The sequence below is a fragment of the Corvus moneduloides genome, chromosome 4 (genome assembly GCF_009650955.1).
Source record: "Corvus moneduloides isolate bCorMon1 chromosome 4, bCorMon1.pri, whole genome shotgun sequence".
In the NCBI taxonomy this organism is placed as follows: Eukaryota; Metazoa; Chordata; class Aves; order Passeriformes; family Corvidae; genus Corvus; species Corvus moneduloides.
In genome coordinates this window covers 65,522,652-65,537,957 of record NC_045479.1, presented here as the reverse complement: position 1 = coordinate 65,537,957, position 15,306 = coordinate 65,522,652, and the positions used below count along the sequence as shown (strand labels likewise).

At 36.0% G+C, this 15,306-nt stretch overlaps 1 protein-coding gene across 1 annotated transcript in view; it reads left to right on the top strand.

Annotated features, from left to right (window-relative positions):
* Nucleotides 1–15,306, top strand: part of PCLO (piccolo presynaptic cytomatrix protein) — a 327,932-nt gene that overhangs the window by 158,625 nt on the left and 154,001 nt on the right.

Sequence of the window (15,306 nt, the reverse complement as noted above, 5' to 3'; positions counted from 1 at the left end):
CCAGATTTAAAATTGCCTTAGTTAGCTGTCCTTTTTGACCCTCATGAGGTTTCTTGGCCATGTGTGATTCTGTGGATAATCTCATGTCCCAGTGTGTACATCTTTTATCTTTCCCACACCAAAAGGTCTCATATCACAAATCCATTTTTAATTTGTTTGTTTTGGATAAGGAAAATTATCAGGAAGTTATACAAATTTTGAGGGCTGTTTATAATAGGGGTGAGAGGAGGCTGACATTAGGATCAAAATTTTCATTTCTGCAGTATTTGTTTTCCTTGAGAAATAAGATTTCATATTTGGGAATCAAAAAAAAGTACCTTTATAATATGATATGTTCTTGGCTGTCCTTTTATCTGAGACCATTACCTTCTGTCAGTTGATGTGTCAGTATCTTGTCAGAATTCTGGAAGAGTTGTCATTCAATTTTTTCAGCAATATTTGTCTTTTATGTTCAGTTATCTTTGAATATGAGTGATTATATGAGTGAATATGAGTGAGGATAAAGAGGGTTTGTTCTCTCTGTTTGATAATTTTTGGTGGCTTTCAAATGCAGAATTATCTGGTTGTACCCTCCAAGGCTCCCACTGTAAATAGTTCCTGCAGCTTCACATAATTGTGCAGCATTAAATTCTTTCCATGCTGTTATTGCTTGGAAAACAGTACTTGGAAGTTTGAAGGGAAAGCTGTAGTTATGGCATTGGCACTGCATATAAATATCATTCACTAATGCAGGATAAGCACAGTGGGGGAAACTAGCACAAGCACTAAAGTTTCATGTAAAGGATTTGGAACCGCATCTTCAAGAACGTTGCTCTTGGATTGTAAGAAACAGTTTTACTATACTTGTAAAAGTATAGTAAAACTATTTCTGAGAACAAATGATTCAGTTCACTTATTTTACAGATACATATATATATATGATATAAATTGTATCCTTCTATGATGGATGATAAATTCTATAAAGAGCTCATTGTTTAAAGGCCTTTACAGTAGAGTTTGAACACATACATTATTCTTTAATGAGACATGAGAACAAGAGCTTGTACACCATTGTTTGGTTTTTTACCAACATTTTCTTTATGGTTTTGCCTTGAACCCAAACGGCAGTGAGCTATGTGGTTTTCACTAGTGTGCAGCCATCAGGCAGCAAATAGCCCATGTCTCAAAGTAGTTACAGTCTAAATAAATGAGGGGGACATTTTTGTGGAAGGTAGGGTGCAAGTAGACAGATGCAAGGAGGTTAAAAGTCTTCCATGAATACAAAGTTGACTGCACTAACTTGGCCATGCAGCAGAAAGTGAGGAAGCTGCTCTGTAACGTCCCCATAACCATCATGGCTGACTTTCAGCTTTGATGCTATGTTAAACATTAAGCTTTTTTATACTCTCTGATAGAGTTTTGATAATTATATGTCCTGAGGTTAAGTTAGTTTATGCTGAGATCAGGTACTTGAAGTTTAAAGGAAGAAAGTCATATGGCCATTAAAAGAAAAATATTTATGGTGATCCTTGCAGAATGTAATTGATAGACCTCATCAGCATCTGGAAAAGGGGCATAAATTGCTTTTGCAGTTTCTATATCAGTTTCAGTTCTCAATTGCTCAGTCCAGTTATGTTATAAAGGAGAGTTCTACAGCCACAAGATCTAATTATCTGGGTTCCACAAGACTTGCAGTGTTCCTTCCAGGATGTCCATTTTTTTTGTACCATGGCTTTAGAGCTGTATCATTTTGAAGCACAGGAAAGACTGGACAGTGATTTCTTTCGTACATTTTATCACATTCAAAAGTTCTCTGAAAGCATACACACAGTGTCATTGTTGGCAAAGTGTAAACCTTTTTGACATTTTTTCAACTGTACACCTTTGTTGTTAGACCCACATGGTGTTATTATACTTAAGTTTAATACAGGATCACATTTGGATTATCCTAAATGTGAAAGTAAGATGCTACCTTAACTTGGAAATATTTTTGGCACTGGACTGTTTTTTATTCATTCTGTGTATGTACAGTGCCACAACTGCTACAGTCTTTATTAATTCTCTCTTACACTTTTGTGCCTCCTGACTGCGAGAATTCCTAATTTCCTAGTTATAAAAATTGAAAGGTAGAAGGGGCCTGTTAAGCCACTCAAAAGAGTGAAGTTCAGTACAGAAAAATTACAAAACAGCTCACTCTGGAGAAGAGAATTTACTAGAGCCCGAACATAAAAGAATAAAATGGAAATGAAGATTGATCTTTCACTACCTTAAGGAAATGGAATGTGTATATGAATACTTTTTGCATGGATGAATATCCCATCACTTTTTAAATAGTTCATGAATCAGGATTATGTCTTTGTCTGCATTCATAAACACTGCAGGTGAAAAGGGTGTTCATGTGTTCATGTATATGATTCACAGGCTTTTTTTTCATGACAATTGAGCAAAAAAGTTGATCCTTAGGCAGTTGGTGGGACTAAAAGAGTAAGAATAAAATTGATCTCTTTCTAAGATTTTCAGTTAAATGATACGTTGTCCTTTAGACAGTGTCCTTTCATTATTCATGCATTTCTTCCAATGGAAAATGGGCTTTTTACAACATTTCAGGGAAAGATATTATGGACACTATGACTAAGATGATTAAATTATCTCTCTATGTCTTTGAACTGTTGCTTTAAATACAATTTTCTTCTTTAATGCAGCTTGTAAAGGAAATTAGTGTAATGTTTTATCTAATCTAGTGTAAGTGAAAGGCTGAAAAGTAACCTGGTAGCTAATCACATAATAAAAAATCCAGGTAACATTGCTTTCAGTGGTGACACATTTAATTTTCAGACAACAAGCTACGTGGTTACATTACATTTTCACTTTCTTGTCTGTCATAGTCATTGTCTCTATGTGAACACTGGAATGAACATAAATGGTGGCTTTCCTGTTCCAAAGAAAAATATTGCTGGCCACTATGTCCGCTTTTGTAGTTCTTATGTGCTGTCCATTTCTGTGATACATATTAGTAATCAAGTGTAGCTGAGCCAAGAAAAAATTAGGAATTGTAGCCTGTCAGAACCAAAAAAAGTTGTGAAAGCCACCCATTGGAATTGACATTTTGCAAAGATACCCAGTTTTTCTGTTTTGTGAGCTTTGTGCCTCCTGAGCTCCCTGTGGCAGTGAGCTCCCCAGCTCTGATATTATTAGACTGTCCAGAAGTCCCACATGGTAGGGTTCAATGGAGTGAAACAGCCCTAGGAATGGTCTCCATGAGAGCACCAGGAACTGTCAGTAAAGTCTGGAAGTGAAGATTGAAATTCATCCATTCAGCAGCAACAAAAAAATTGTGAGCACCTGTCTAATGTAATAAAGAAATGCTTTACACCAGTGTGCCACAGAATCAAGTCACATGCCAGTCACAGTCATCTTGGCAACTTGTATAGATTGCATATCTGTAATCAAAGATTTTTTTCACCTTTGGATGCAAATGCCTGCTTCAGCTAAACTGAGGCAAGTTGCAGAAGATTTTGCACATGACCTGTCGCACACATAAAACCATCTACAGCTAAGCAGTGCATAGACTCAGCATAAGTGTTTGTATTCGTGAAACTAATGCAAAGACACATCTGTCAACAGCCTGTCAGCTTTAGGGTAGAAACTGTACATTTAAGCTTAACACTAGAGTAAATCCTATCAATATGTTATTAAGAGAGACTTTTCTTGACATTTTTATCTGATGTGATTTACCATGCTTGTAAGGCAAAATAAATCAAATCTTCATAATGTGGTTAAAAAAAAAGTAATTATTTCAAGCAAAATCCCCCTGAAACGTGTCTTTATTTAGGTAAGAAATGCAAGATTTCTTCTATTTCTATATAAAGAGCAGAAGTATACTGATTTTAAGAGTGGAATTTCTTGGCTTTGTTAACACATTGATGTGTATCTTCTGTGATATTCTGAAATTTTCAACTTTAAAACTGGAATGTTAAGACTTTATGATTTCACAGAATCATAGAATGGTGTGAGTTGGAAGGGACTTTAAAGTTCATTTAGTTTCAACTTCTCCTGCCACAGGCAGGGACACCTTTCACTTCACCAGGGTGCTCCAATGCCCATCCCACTTGTCCTTAAATGTTTCTAGGGGGATGGGGCATCCACAGCTGACCTTTGCAGACCTGCTCTACATGTGAGCACTGAAAAAGGAAAATAAGGTAGTTGTTCCCAGTAGAATTAAAACCTTGAATCTCTCATATCCATGATGTTTTGCTTGTTTATTCAGGACTAAGCTGATCACCAGACTTGTAGTTCAGCAAGGAATGTTCTCCCTGGAGAATGAATAGAGAGAAAAAGGCAGGGATAATCCAGCTGTTTGAAGGTGGATATTTCTGTTTGCTCACATTCCTCAGGAGCAGGGAGTAGGTTCATTTCTTAATATCATGGCAGAATGTCAGGTAACATAACTCTTCTAGTGTTGGAGCACAAGGCATAGGTGTTTCCCTTGGTTTCTTGTTATCTGAGCGTAATTCCAGGTAAAAGGAGTTGGTACTTTGTTACAGTTTTTATAGTTGCTGTAAAACATTCTGAAGTGATTTTTGGTCTGAGACATAGGTGGTCTTGTGGTTGTGCTGCAAAAGGCTTAATTCAGTGCCTTTAATTTTCCGTTTTAGTTCTATGATTCAGCTCAGAAAAAGGGAATAACATTTTGATTTCTGTAAAAACTGTATTTCTGTATAAAGGAAGAATTACCTTTTGCAGAAACAGTTGCTATTTGGGTTTCAGTACAGCTGGGTGTTGAGGGAGGAGTCATCTAAATTTAAAGTGCAAAGTTTTTTTAACTTTGCTTTGAAGTGACATCGCTGGACTGTGGTTTAATGAAAGTTCTCCAGACACTGGTGGCAACTGGATCTTCATTTTAAACGTGCATAAACCAGTCCTAAAGAGTGACCTGGGAGAAATCTCATTTGCATAATTCATAAGGCTTTCATGCAATTTGTGAACTGCACATGCAGGTCTGTCTGACAGTGTGTTAATACACTTAGCAACAGGCTAAGTCACCAGGCCTGAATAATGTTGGTTCATTGCTTATGAACAGGAAGTCTTATCTTGAGACTGAATTCAGGCCAGAAATCCAGAGAAGGTGTAGATGTTCCCCTGAATTTCCTTTTGTGCTTGAATTTTGTCACGTGCTTTTTTTGTGTGCTTCAAACAAATTCTCTGGGAACTGAGTTAAAAAGACAATCTCGCTCACATCTGGAAACAGTTCTCAACAATCCTATCCCTGTATAAATATTAAATTGTACTTATTTATCTTTTCCTTTAACCATGTGGCTGTACCTAGATTTAAGATTATTTCTTCCACTAGAGGTCTGAATTTTTTACAATTTAGAGTCCTATTAACACTTCAAGCTACTGCTGCCGGTGAAGTATTTGAAATCCTTTGGAGTAACATTTATGTGACTCAAATGAGGCATCTTTTTGCATCTGTCAGGTCTTCCAAAGAGACAGGATATCCCACATCTGGGCAACATGTCATATAAACATTACTTCCTAAAGCACATTTAACTATGTCAGTCTTTTCTGACTGATACTTTTGTATTAGTTGGTTTCACACCTTCTCTATTCAACTAAGGGTCATTCATGCGTAATAGGAAATTATTGTTGTGTTCACTCTTTTTCCTTAACAATGTTTTATAAAGTTTGAGATTTGTGGCAAAGTTGACAAAGAGCCTTGGTTTTATGTCACTTGGGCCTTTTCCTACCTGCTGTCGGCTTATCCATCTTCCTCTTAAGCCAGCTCTTACACAGACATTAAGAAAACCGTCCCTGGCTGCGAATCCAATCCCTCAGTCTTTTATCTTCCATAAAAACAAAGAAAAATAGAGGTACAGTAAGATCTTTATAGTCATTTCTGGTTGACTTGGTTTTCATGGTTATCCATTTTAAGAATACTTGGAGTATTTGGTGTGGAAAGAGGTAAATAATCACGTTCCTTGTTTTAAAGTAATAAATACAGTGTATAAATTTATACAGTGGAAACAAGCAGGCACAGAAGAAAGACAGAGGGGCACATACCCATGAGCAAATTTTGGCCTACTTCAGCTCTGTTTTACTTCAGATCGTCACCTCCTCTCAAGCCACAGATTACTGTACTTAGTGTGAATAGGAGGATAAAAGTTCTACCAGTGTAATTGACTGAAATAAAAGGAGGATTTTCTTTCACATTTTCTGCTGATAATTCTGGCTTCCTGCATTTTATTCTGTCTACAGTTTTATGAGCATCTTTGACTGAAGCTCTGAAAGTTATACAGAGAAAATGAATGTACATTCTCCAAAAGGAGCAGAAGAACAATGTCTATAAAATCTTTGTTAGAAAGAAACTGCTGTCTGTGCTTTTTTAGCAAGTTGTTTGGTTTAGTAAAAGCTGAACAATAGATCAAATTAGCTGATGTAAACTATCTGCAAGTATACTGTGTTGTTGTCCAAAAGGAGCCAGTCACGGTTTGGACTGGTTTTCCCTACTGGGATTTGAGCCTGTTTGAGATACACTTAGGACAGAGCTTCCTACTGAGTTTTCTTCAGAAGAAGGCTAATTTGTTTATAATAATTATCCCTGATTTATTTTTAGCATATGAGGTACTAAAAGTTTCAAAACTCTACATTATTCCCTTGGGAAAAATATGAAAAATATTTGCAGAGCTAGATATACCACATATAATCACCCCAAAAATTAAAAATAATGGAAGGATAACATGAAGATAGCCCAGTAATCTTTGAGCTAGATGTATGTGTGTTTGTAATACTCATCACAGCATAATTAGCTTCGTAAATTGTATACCAGAGCTCTGATGGTTTCCTTCTAATCTCTAAAAATACTGGCTAGACCAGATTCTCTTGTGCTATCAGTGTTTCAAAATGCAGTGTGATCTAATAGCCTATAACAGGTTATTTGTTTGGTTGTTTTTAAATTAGTAAGGCTTGCCTATGTTAGAACTTACTTTACTTTGGTTCTGATCATCAAAATCCTTCTAATTAGGCATTGCTTTTCTGAGACAGTGATTTCATATTAAAAATAATTTGTTAAGATAGACATATGATTTTGCATATTATTGCTGCAAGATAAAATTTTATTATGAAATATTAAGAAAAATAGTCCCCTTCTACTTATTTACATTATTACTCCAACACAACATTATTGCTAAGCTAATTTTTTTCAATGGGGATTTTTAAATGGAAGTTTTCTCTCCATCTGCCAGCTGGAAGTGAATGTCTTAGGTCAAAATGGTCCCTGTCAAATGGGAAAGCTGTTTTAAGTGAACCAAACAAGGGCTTGTCCTAGGCTTTACACTTTAATAATTCAATTGCAATTTAAATTATGAAGAAATGCCTCATATAGAATTTTTAGATTGATATAGGAAACACAATTACTTTGGAAAGCAGAGTTGCAGTTCAGAGCAATGTTTCAAAATTTCAATAATGATACAGACACTACAGGTACAGAGGAAAAAAAGCAAACCAAAACCAAACCAGGAATATTGCTGATTAGGCAATAGCAGTACTGAAAATATTCCAGTGTAGTAGCAAAAGTTCAGATCTAATATGACTTAAAAATATCAAGTTCTTGCATGAAAGGTAGTGGTGTTCTTGGGGAATACTGACAACAGGTGCCTGTGTAGGATACGTGTTGCAGTTGTATACGTGTTGCAGTTGTTTACCCTGCTCAGTGGTGGGTGAGACTTCAGCTTTAACAATAAATGCAGTTTAGCTCAGCACCATTGAAGAGTTAGACAATGAGATGTTTCAAAGTTGAGCAAAATAGAAAGGATAAAAGATGTAGACAATATTGGTTAGAAGGCTGAAGGATCTGGGTGTGTTGATCTGGAAAGAAGTCCAAAACTGGACAAGAGTCTTTCGCTGTGTTAAACATTATTTTAAAAAGGACTAATATTAACCACTCTTCGCATCCAGTGGAGGCACAGGATGGACTGTCTCAATCTGTGGCCTTGGATATTTAGCAGATATGAACTTTGTAACTGCAATAGCACAGATGCCTTAGAATTGATATATTTTAATGAACCTGTGTTACATCTGAATATTTGGAATAACATAAAGGGATAGATAGGCTGTATGACTGATTTCCTTTCCAAGCCAAGAATATCTTGAGCACTATGAGTAATAGAAGTATGTTTAAAAATTGAATTCTAAAATTAGATACAACTTTCTTTAGTATTCATGGCTTTTTTTACACAGTATCATGAACATCTTTGGTGTTAATTTGTATCGATACAGCATTTGCCACAGACCACTCAGATATATATGGCCCTTTCTATAATATGAGTGACTGCAGTGATGCAGTCTTCATTTAAAAGATAGGAAGCTGAGATAGGCATAATCAAATACCCTAAATGTCCAGTCTGGTTCCTTCCATCCGTCAGCTGAAGTGGCATTTAGTCACTATTTTACTCTCCTCTTTCCATTTCTCTTCAGAAGCCTGGAAGTCTCTTGCCTTCCTTGGCTGACACAAGAACATAGTCTACCTAGCTAAGGTATGAAGGATTGGAAATAACAGGTTTAACATTAGATATTGGTGGTGAAAAATCCCACCTGATCTGGTCACTGTATATTCCTGTTATAATCTGCAGGCAGAAGTATTCCAAGGAAACAGTAGTTAATCGACTTATTTTATAGTTTTAGTTTGGAATATGATTACTTTCTTAAATTACTACAGTAAGGTTCTAGATGACTGAAACTGATTTTGGTCCCATGGTCACTCAAAAAGCCTGTCTTCTGAGTCTTCTGTGTTCTTATTTCCTATTTTTTCTCTCAAAACAGTGGATTTTTAAATTATGTACTAGTTTCCTTTTATCAATTCTGCCCAGCAAAAGTTAGGATTCAGTTAAAGTTAGGCTTATAAATTGTTTTCTAGGTACCAAAAGAAAAATAATTAAAAAATTATTAATTTAAACCAACTTTCATTTAATTCACTGAAACATCATTATAAAAAAGTCTTTCCACTATTTACTGGTCTCTCCAGCATGCTTTTAAGATGAATGGCTGCTGACAGATGGGCATCATAGTGCAGGCAAACTTCTTATTTATGGGACAAGGTTGGCTCTGCTGACACCAATTCAGACTTTCAGAAGTTATCCTGTCAGCAGTTCTTAAATCTCCCTATTTTAGAGAGAGGAAGTTTTTCATTTGTGCTTATCCTCCCAGTTCAATTTCTCCAAATAATTTCCAATTTTGTTACCAAGAAGGAGCCAAACTCTGGTAAAAAAAAGTGATTCACCTGATGCAAAATTCAGCTCAAGGTGTGGAATCCATAATGGCATGGTAAGTGCTAGCAGTCCATGCATTTAGCAGTCAATGCATTTAGAATGAAGATATGAGAGAGGAATTAACAGTGCTGTGCTGCCTAATTCAACTCTTTAAAACTCCAATTACAGGGGTAAGTCTATCACAGGATATGGCTTAGACATCTCTGTGAAATTTTGATGCAGACACCGAAATTTCTCCCTTGGTGTGAGACTGCAGAGGAAGCCTGCCTTTTGGCTCTCCGTCAGAACTTCTTGCATTTTGTACATCGTGAGTTCGGGTCTCAGTTCAATTTCTGTTCACATTCTCCATCTGTCCATATCTTCCCTCTAATCTCCTTGCTAAGCCCTGCTTCTGTTTCCCAGCTGGTCTTTCTCTGACACTCTCTCTCATCCAATCTAACTGGTTCCTATCAAAATACAACTTTGATTATCTCGCCTTACTCACTTTGCAAGCTGTTTGCTGATGCCAAATCCAGCTGAAGCATCAAGCGTGCTGGTGCTCTTACACTGCCTGGCAAGCCTTTTCCCTGGGGCACTATGGCCAAGCAGGCTAAATAGGCCAGCCATTGACTGAGAGTGAAGGCAGAGTTTGAAATTTAATAACTGTTATGGAAGAAGGTCTGAAGGAGGATTATATGCTGAGGATTTCTTTAGTGTGTGTGTGGGATGAAAAGTTCAACAGATTTGATTTCTCTAAATCTGGATAACTCCTTGATTTAGTCAGCAGTTGCCAGAGGTGAAAAGATAGTCAGGAAGGCTGATGGATGGAGTGAAACAGAATGAGAGTTATTGTTCTGGTTTGGCCAAATTTAGAAATATATCCTCTGAGAGAAGGCACAACCACCCCTCCCCCACCAGGTTCGGGAAAAATAAATTTTCCTCGAAGGAAAGTGAAGAAGATAAAACTATTTATTTAACAAACACACAGGAAAAGGAAAATAATGCTAAATAATAAAATCTCTCGCTGTGGAGAAAAAACCTGGGAAAGTGTTGGAGTCCTCCCTTTGGTCTCCTCGGAGCTGGGGCTTGGCCCAGGGCCAGGCCCTCTGTGCCCAGTGGAAAGTCCTCCAGATGTGCTCTGATATTGAAGCAGTCCAGTGGAAAAGGGAGAAAATCCGAAATTCCAGGGAAGGAAAAACAAAATTGAACTCTCAGTCTCTCTCGGGAGATAAAAAGAAACTGAACGACTGGCCAAAAGCTGAATGGGAAGCAGCAAGCCGGGCGCTTCCTCGCTTCCCTGCCACAGCTGGAAAAAAAGTCTCTATCTCTATGTGACCTTGAACAAGCTGCAAACTGCTTTGAAGAAGTTTTGCTCAGTTTTTCCTCCCCCCTCTCAGGCTCAGTTTAGAGGCATAGAAAGGCACAAGAATTAATTTCTGGGCATAGGGCAGCAATATGGGATACACATCATAAGGTCACCCCAAGACAGTTATCCACCTAAAATTTAAGTTTAGTGTGGTGAAGATTATTTCAAGACTGAGTGTTTATTTTCAACTGCTGTAGAGCATTATTAAAACACAGTGACATAAGACTCAGGAAGTCATAAGGTAGTTTGGAAGTAATAATTACTTCATTATTTTCTGGAACAAGTTTTCTGTACCCTCCTTCATAGTTGTATTTTTGCTATATATATATGATGTAAGAGGGCAACAGTGAAATAAAATTAGGGTCCTTGTCTGAGCTGATGTTAGAAGCAATGACTCTTTTTTTCCAAAATTTTACTGTCTGGATTAATCACATCATATTGATGCTCCTTTTATGATTCCTAAGTTATAAACAACAGCAGAAATATCATGGTCTTCTAGGAAGAATCAGTGATTAATAATTAATTCTTCTTCTAGGAAAAATGGAATCAGTGAGTTTGTCCTTTGCCCATTTGATAAGGCACACTGTAGTATAAAGAATTTTATTGTAATGCCTTCAGATATTTCTTTAGGCAGTAAAAACAATTCTTGTGACAGTGGTGATATTGGCTGCTCCGAGTCCTTATGTTCTTACAGCCTGTTTGAGCATTTCTTGTCTGAGGAATGATAACCTAGGTAGAAGAACAGACTTTCATCTCTTTTCTTCCTGTTTCTTCATCATTTTGCCCAAAAACTCACCAAGAAAAACAAGAAGTTTTGACAATGTTAGAGAAGTAGCATTTTTACCATAGGTATACACGCACCCACACACACGCATACTACATACGTGTATTTAAAAAGGCAAATGGCTTTTCTGGAGGGTATTTTGCACACATGACTATAGTATTTTTTTACCTCAGAGACTCTGCAGTTATGGAACATCAAAGCTTTTATTTAATTAAAATAAATACTGAGGTCCCTACTGTTTCACTCCTTACACAGCATCTTGGAACTATATCCATCATGATGCTGGTGCCTGTATAATATTTTGAAAACAATTGCCTATCTAAACTCCTCAGTCATCACAGATCACCAAAAAATCAGGTTGGACAGGTACTGTGGAGGTCATGCAGTTCCACTTTAACCTCAAAGCTAGGCCAATTTCTAAGTTAGATCCGATGTCTAGAGAACTTGCCAAGTTGAATTTTGAAAATCTCCAGGGACAGAGATTTTACTGTCCCTCTGTGCATTCTGTTCTGAGAATTCACTGCTCTCATGTCAAAGAGTGCTCCACTTCCCTTGTGCAACTTGTGCCTTTTGTCCTTCTTCGTTAGAAGAGTCTGACTGTCTTTTCAGTACTGCTTCATTTGAGAGTTGAAAACAGCAATTAGGTGTTTTTTCCAAGCTCGGTTCCCTTAACCTCTCTTCTTTGAACAGACACTCTCCCTCAAGCCTGACCATCTTACTGGGCCTACACTGGGATCTCTGAATGACATTTTTAATGCTTTGCATGGATATAAAACAGGGTGAGAAGAGTTGGGAGACTCTCCCATCTGATTCCTTCTCTTCCAGTTAGCATTGTTGTTCTCATTAGCTCGAGAGCAGACACACTCAAACTGCTGTGCTGCTTTACTTCAGAAGCAAATTACATTTCCTCAAGCACTTCCTATGCAGCTTTGTAAGGAAATGCACAGTACAGTTCAGGAAACACTAGTCTATGCCCGCCATTAAGCTCTCAAACCCCATAATTAGGTTAGAGTAATTTGAGAAATTGGTGGGTTTGAGGTTTTGGGTTGTTGGGTTTTTTTCCACTAGAATCTCCTCCATTTTTTCTAGATTTTTTTTTATACACTTAAGTTTTAAGAAATCTTCATTTCCTAATAAAAACTAGTATTTTTTTGGGTGCATGTAATTAATAGGCTCTATATAAATTCTAAGATACTAATATCTCAATGTCTGTCATCATTATAAAGAGAAAGTCTTTTATAAATGTATTTTAGATTTTTAACTCATAGATTAGAAAATGTCTCTTTCCTTCCCATGCTATGGGTAAATAGACTTGAAAAAAAAATTCCCCAAAACCCAGTGATAGTATTCTGTAAAACATCTCTTTGAAAAACTTCTTTAGAAAATATGACATAAAAATATTTCTGTGTTTTATGCAAATACAATAAGAAGCTACGATTGAAGGATAAGTGATGGAGCAGTGCCAAAACATTTGGAAGTTACATCAGAATCCCAAATTCTAGTTGGTACTCATTAATGCATTTTTATTTTTGAATTTCTTAGAACATGACTTTTACTATCTTTTACTAGTTTTACTAGTTAACTCTGTTAATTCAGTCAGATGTGGATCATGCCTTGGGGAAATTAGACTTTTTTTTTTTTTAATTAGTTATTCCACAATTCAAATATGAGGAGGGTTTTTTCACTTTCTTTAGAACAAAATTTCTCAGTTCTGATTATTATAAAACATGGAACCCCTAAACTGATAGAATGTGGGGAACAGGAAGGAGGGCAATTCATTTAAATGATTGAAATAGTACTGCTGGCGATTTACTGGTAGAAAATAACCTTTAAATCTGAATTTTATATTGAAGAAGTTCAAAGTTTGCGCAGGCAGAAAGAAATGAGTTTTGTATGGTAGAGAAAAAAATACAGTGATAGTATATAGAATATAGAATATAGAATATAGAATATAGTATATAGTATATAATATATAGAATAGCTGAGACTCTGGAAGTCTCATTTTTGCATCAAATTTGTGATTCTGTTTTTATCAGTCTCTAGTAACTTTTGATGTGTATCTTAACCATATTGATATGTTATATTACACAGATATTGGAGTTAGTAATAAATTAAGAAATAAGGTGGATCAAGAAAGGAGTCCTCAAAAAAAGTAGAAATTTGAAATCAAGTATGTTTTAACTTCATTGTCTTAAACATTTTGTACTTATGTAATGGGGAGAAACATGTAAATGTTTTCAGATATTTCTGTGTATTTCTGGTCCTTATTTCTGAAAGTCTTTGTCATCAGTTGCACGTTTTTCGCTGAAAGTATAGGATTACCAATAATTTAGTATTAAACTTCAAAACATTTTTAAAGAAGTATGTTAGAAATGCTTTTCCAACAGTTCAGAACATTCATCGTTTAAACAGAGTTTGGAAATTTAGTGGCTGGCTGAGGATGAGCAAATTGAAATCTGTGCTTTTTAGTTTCTCCTGAGCTGGTTATACAGATGGAAGAATAGACTTAAGAACAAGTTGAAGGTTTTCAAGTGTTTTGTTTTTCTCACATGCAGTTCAACAATTGGAAATCAGTTTCGTGAGTATAGAATCTGCAACACAATTTCAGATCAAAATCCATCTAATTCAGCCTTTTCTCCGCAACATTGACTAAGTCATGTATTTTCAGTAAAAAATGAGATTGTCAACTGATACAAAGTGATTTAATGTTTTCCAGAAAGAGAGCAGAGCAGATAAAGAAAAATGTTTCATCATTAATTCAATACTTAGTCTTTATGTGTAAAATGATGTTCAAACAACACAGTAAGGAATTGCACACTAACACACAGAGCTCCTAGATGATGCATTCTGAGGTAAATGCCATCAGTGCCTCACCATTTGAGATAATCTTCATCACTATTCAGCAGCCTGGTTCCTGGCTGCTATAGGTACAGCAAGGTACTAGAAAGATTGCCATGCCTTCAGAAGAGGGATGTACAAATTAAGTTATTTCATATTTCCTGATGAAATACAAAAAGCTGGTGCTGTAAATTTTATGAGCTCTGTAGTGTTTATAGAAAGGCTGTTTTGTTTATAGTCTTATCAAAGATCTATGAACATGAAAATGCCACCTGAAAATGAAGTAAAACCATTTAGGTACTTGACTTGATGACTTAGAAATTATATAATGTAATGTTCATCATGGAAGATGACTTGATGTTCACTATTCTAATCTGTCCAAGGTTCTAAATATCAGTGCATGATTCATGCTAAACAATAACTTTTTGTCAGTCTTAGCTCACAGGCAAATAAATACATGGCTAATAAAGCTGAGACCCTTTAAACATAATTTTTTTTTTTTTCAGGATCAAAATATTTCAGCTAATAGATGTTTCTTTGCTTTAATAATATAAAATATTCATAATTGAATAACACCAAATTATTACCAAAATTATTCACAATTCACAAAATATGAAATAGAATTTTTTTTTTTTAATTTTCTCATTTAGATCTAGGTGCTCCTAAAGGCTAATAATATTAGGATGCCCAGAAAATCAGATTTGACTCAAAAAGAGACAAATTTAGACAAAGTCTCTGCACCCATTTATTTTATGTAGGTGAACTAATAACCAAAACTGTTTTCCTACATCAGACACTGTCTAACATACAGTTATTTAGTGTTTCAAATAGGCATTCCTCATCTCTACAGTGCTATTAAACATACCATTGTAGCCTGTTACTGGGTGGTGACTTTCAGAATTCAACTGTTTAAAGTTTGTGCTTCTTGTCTTTCCATCCTTTGACTTACTGTTTTTTAAAAGTCAAGACCTCTTTCCACAAGATAAGTGGTTCTGACCTTGGGGATAAAGGAGTGCATCCCCACCTGAATTTTACAAGCCTAGCTAAAGTTCTCAGTGGTAGCATTGTGCAATGAATGTTTAGAAGAACCGTTTTCA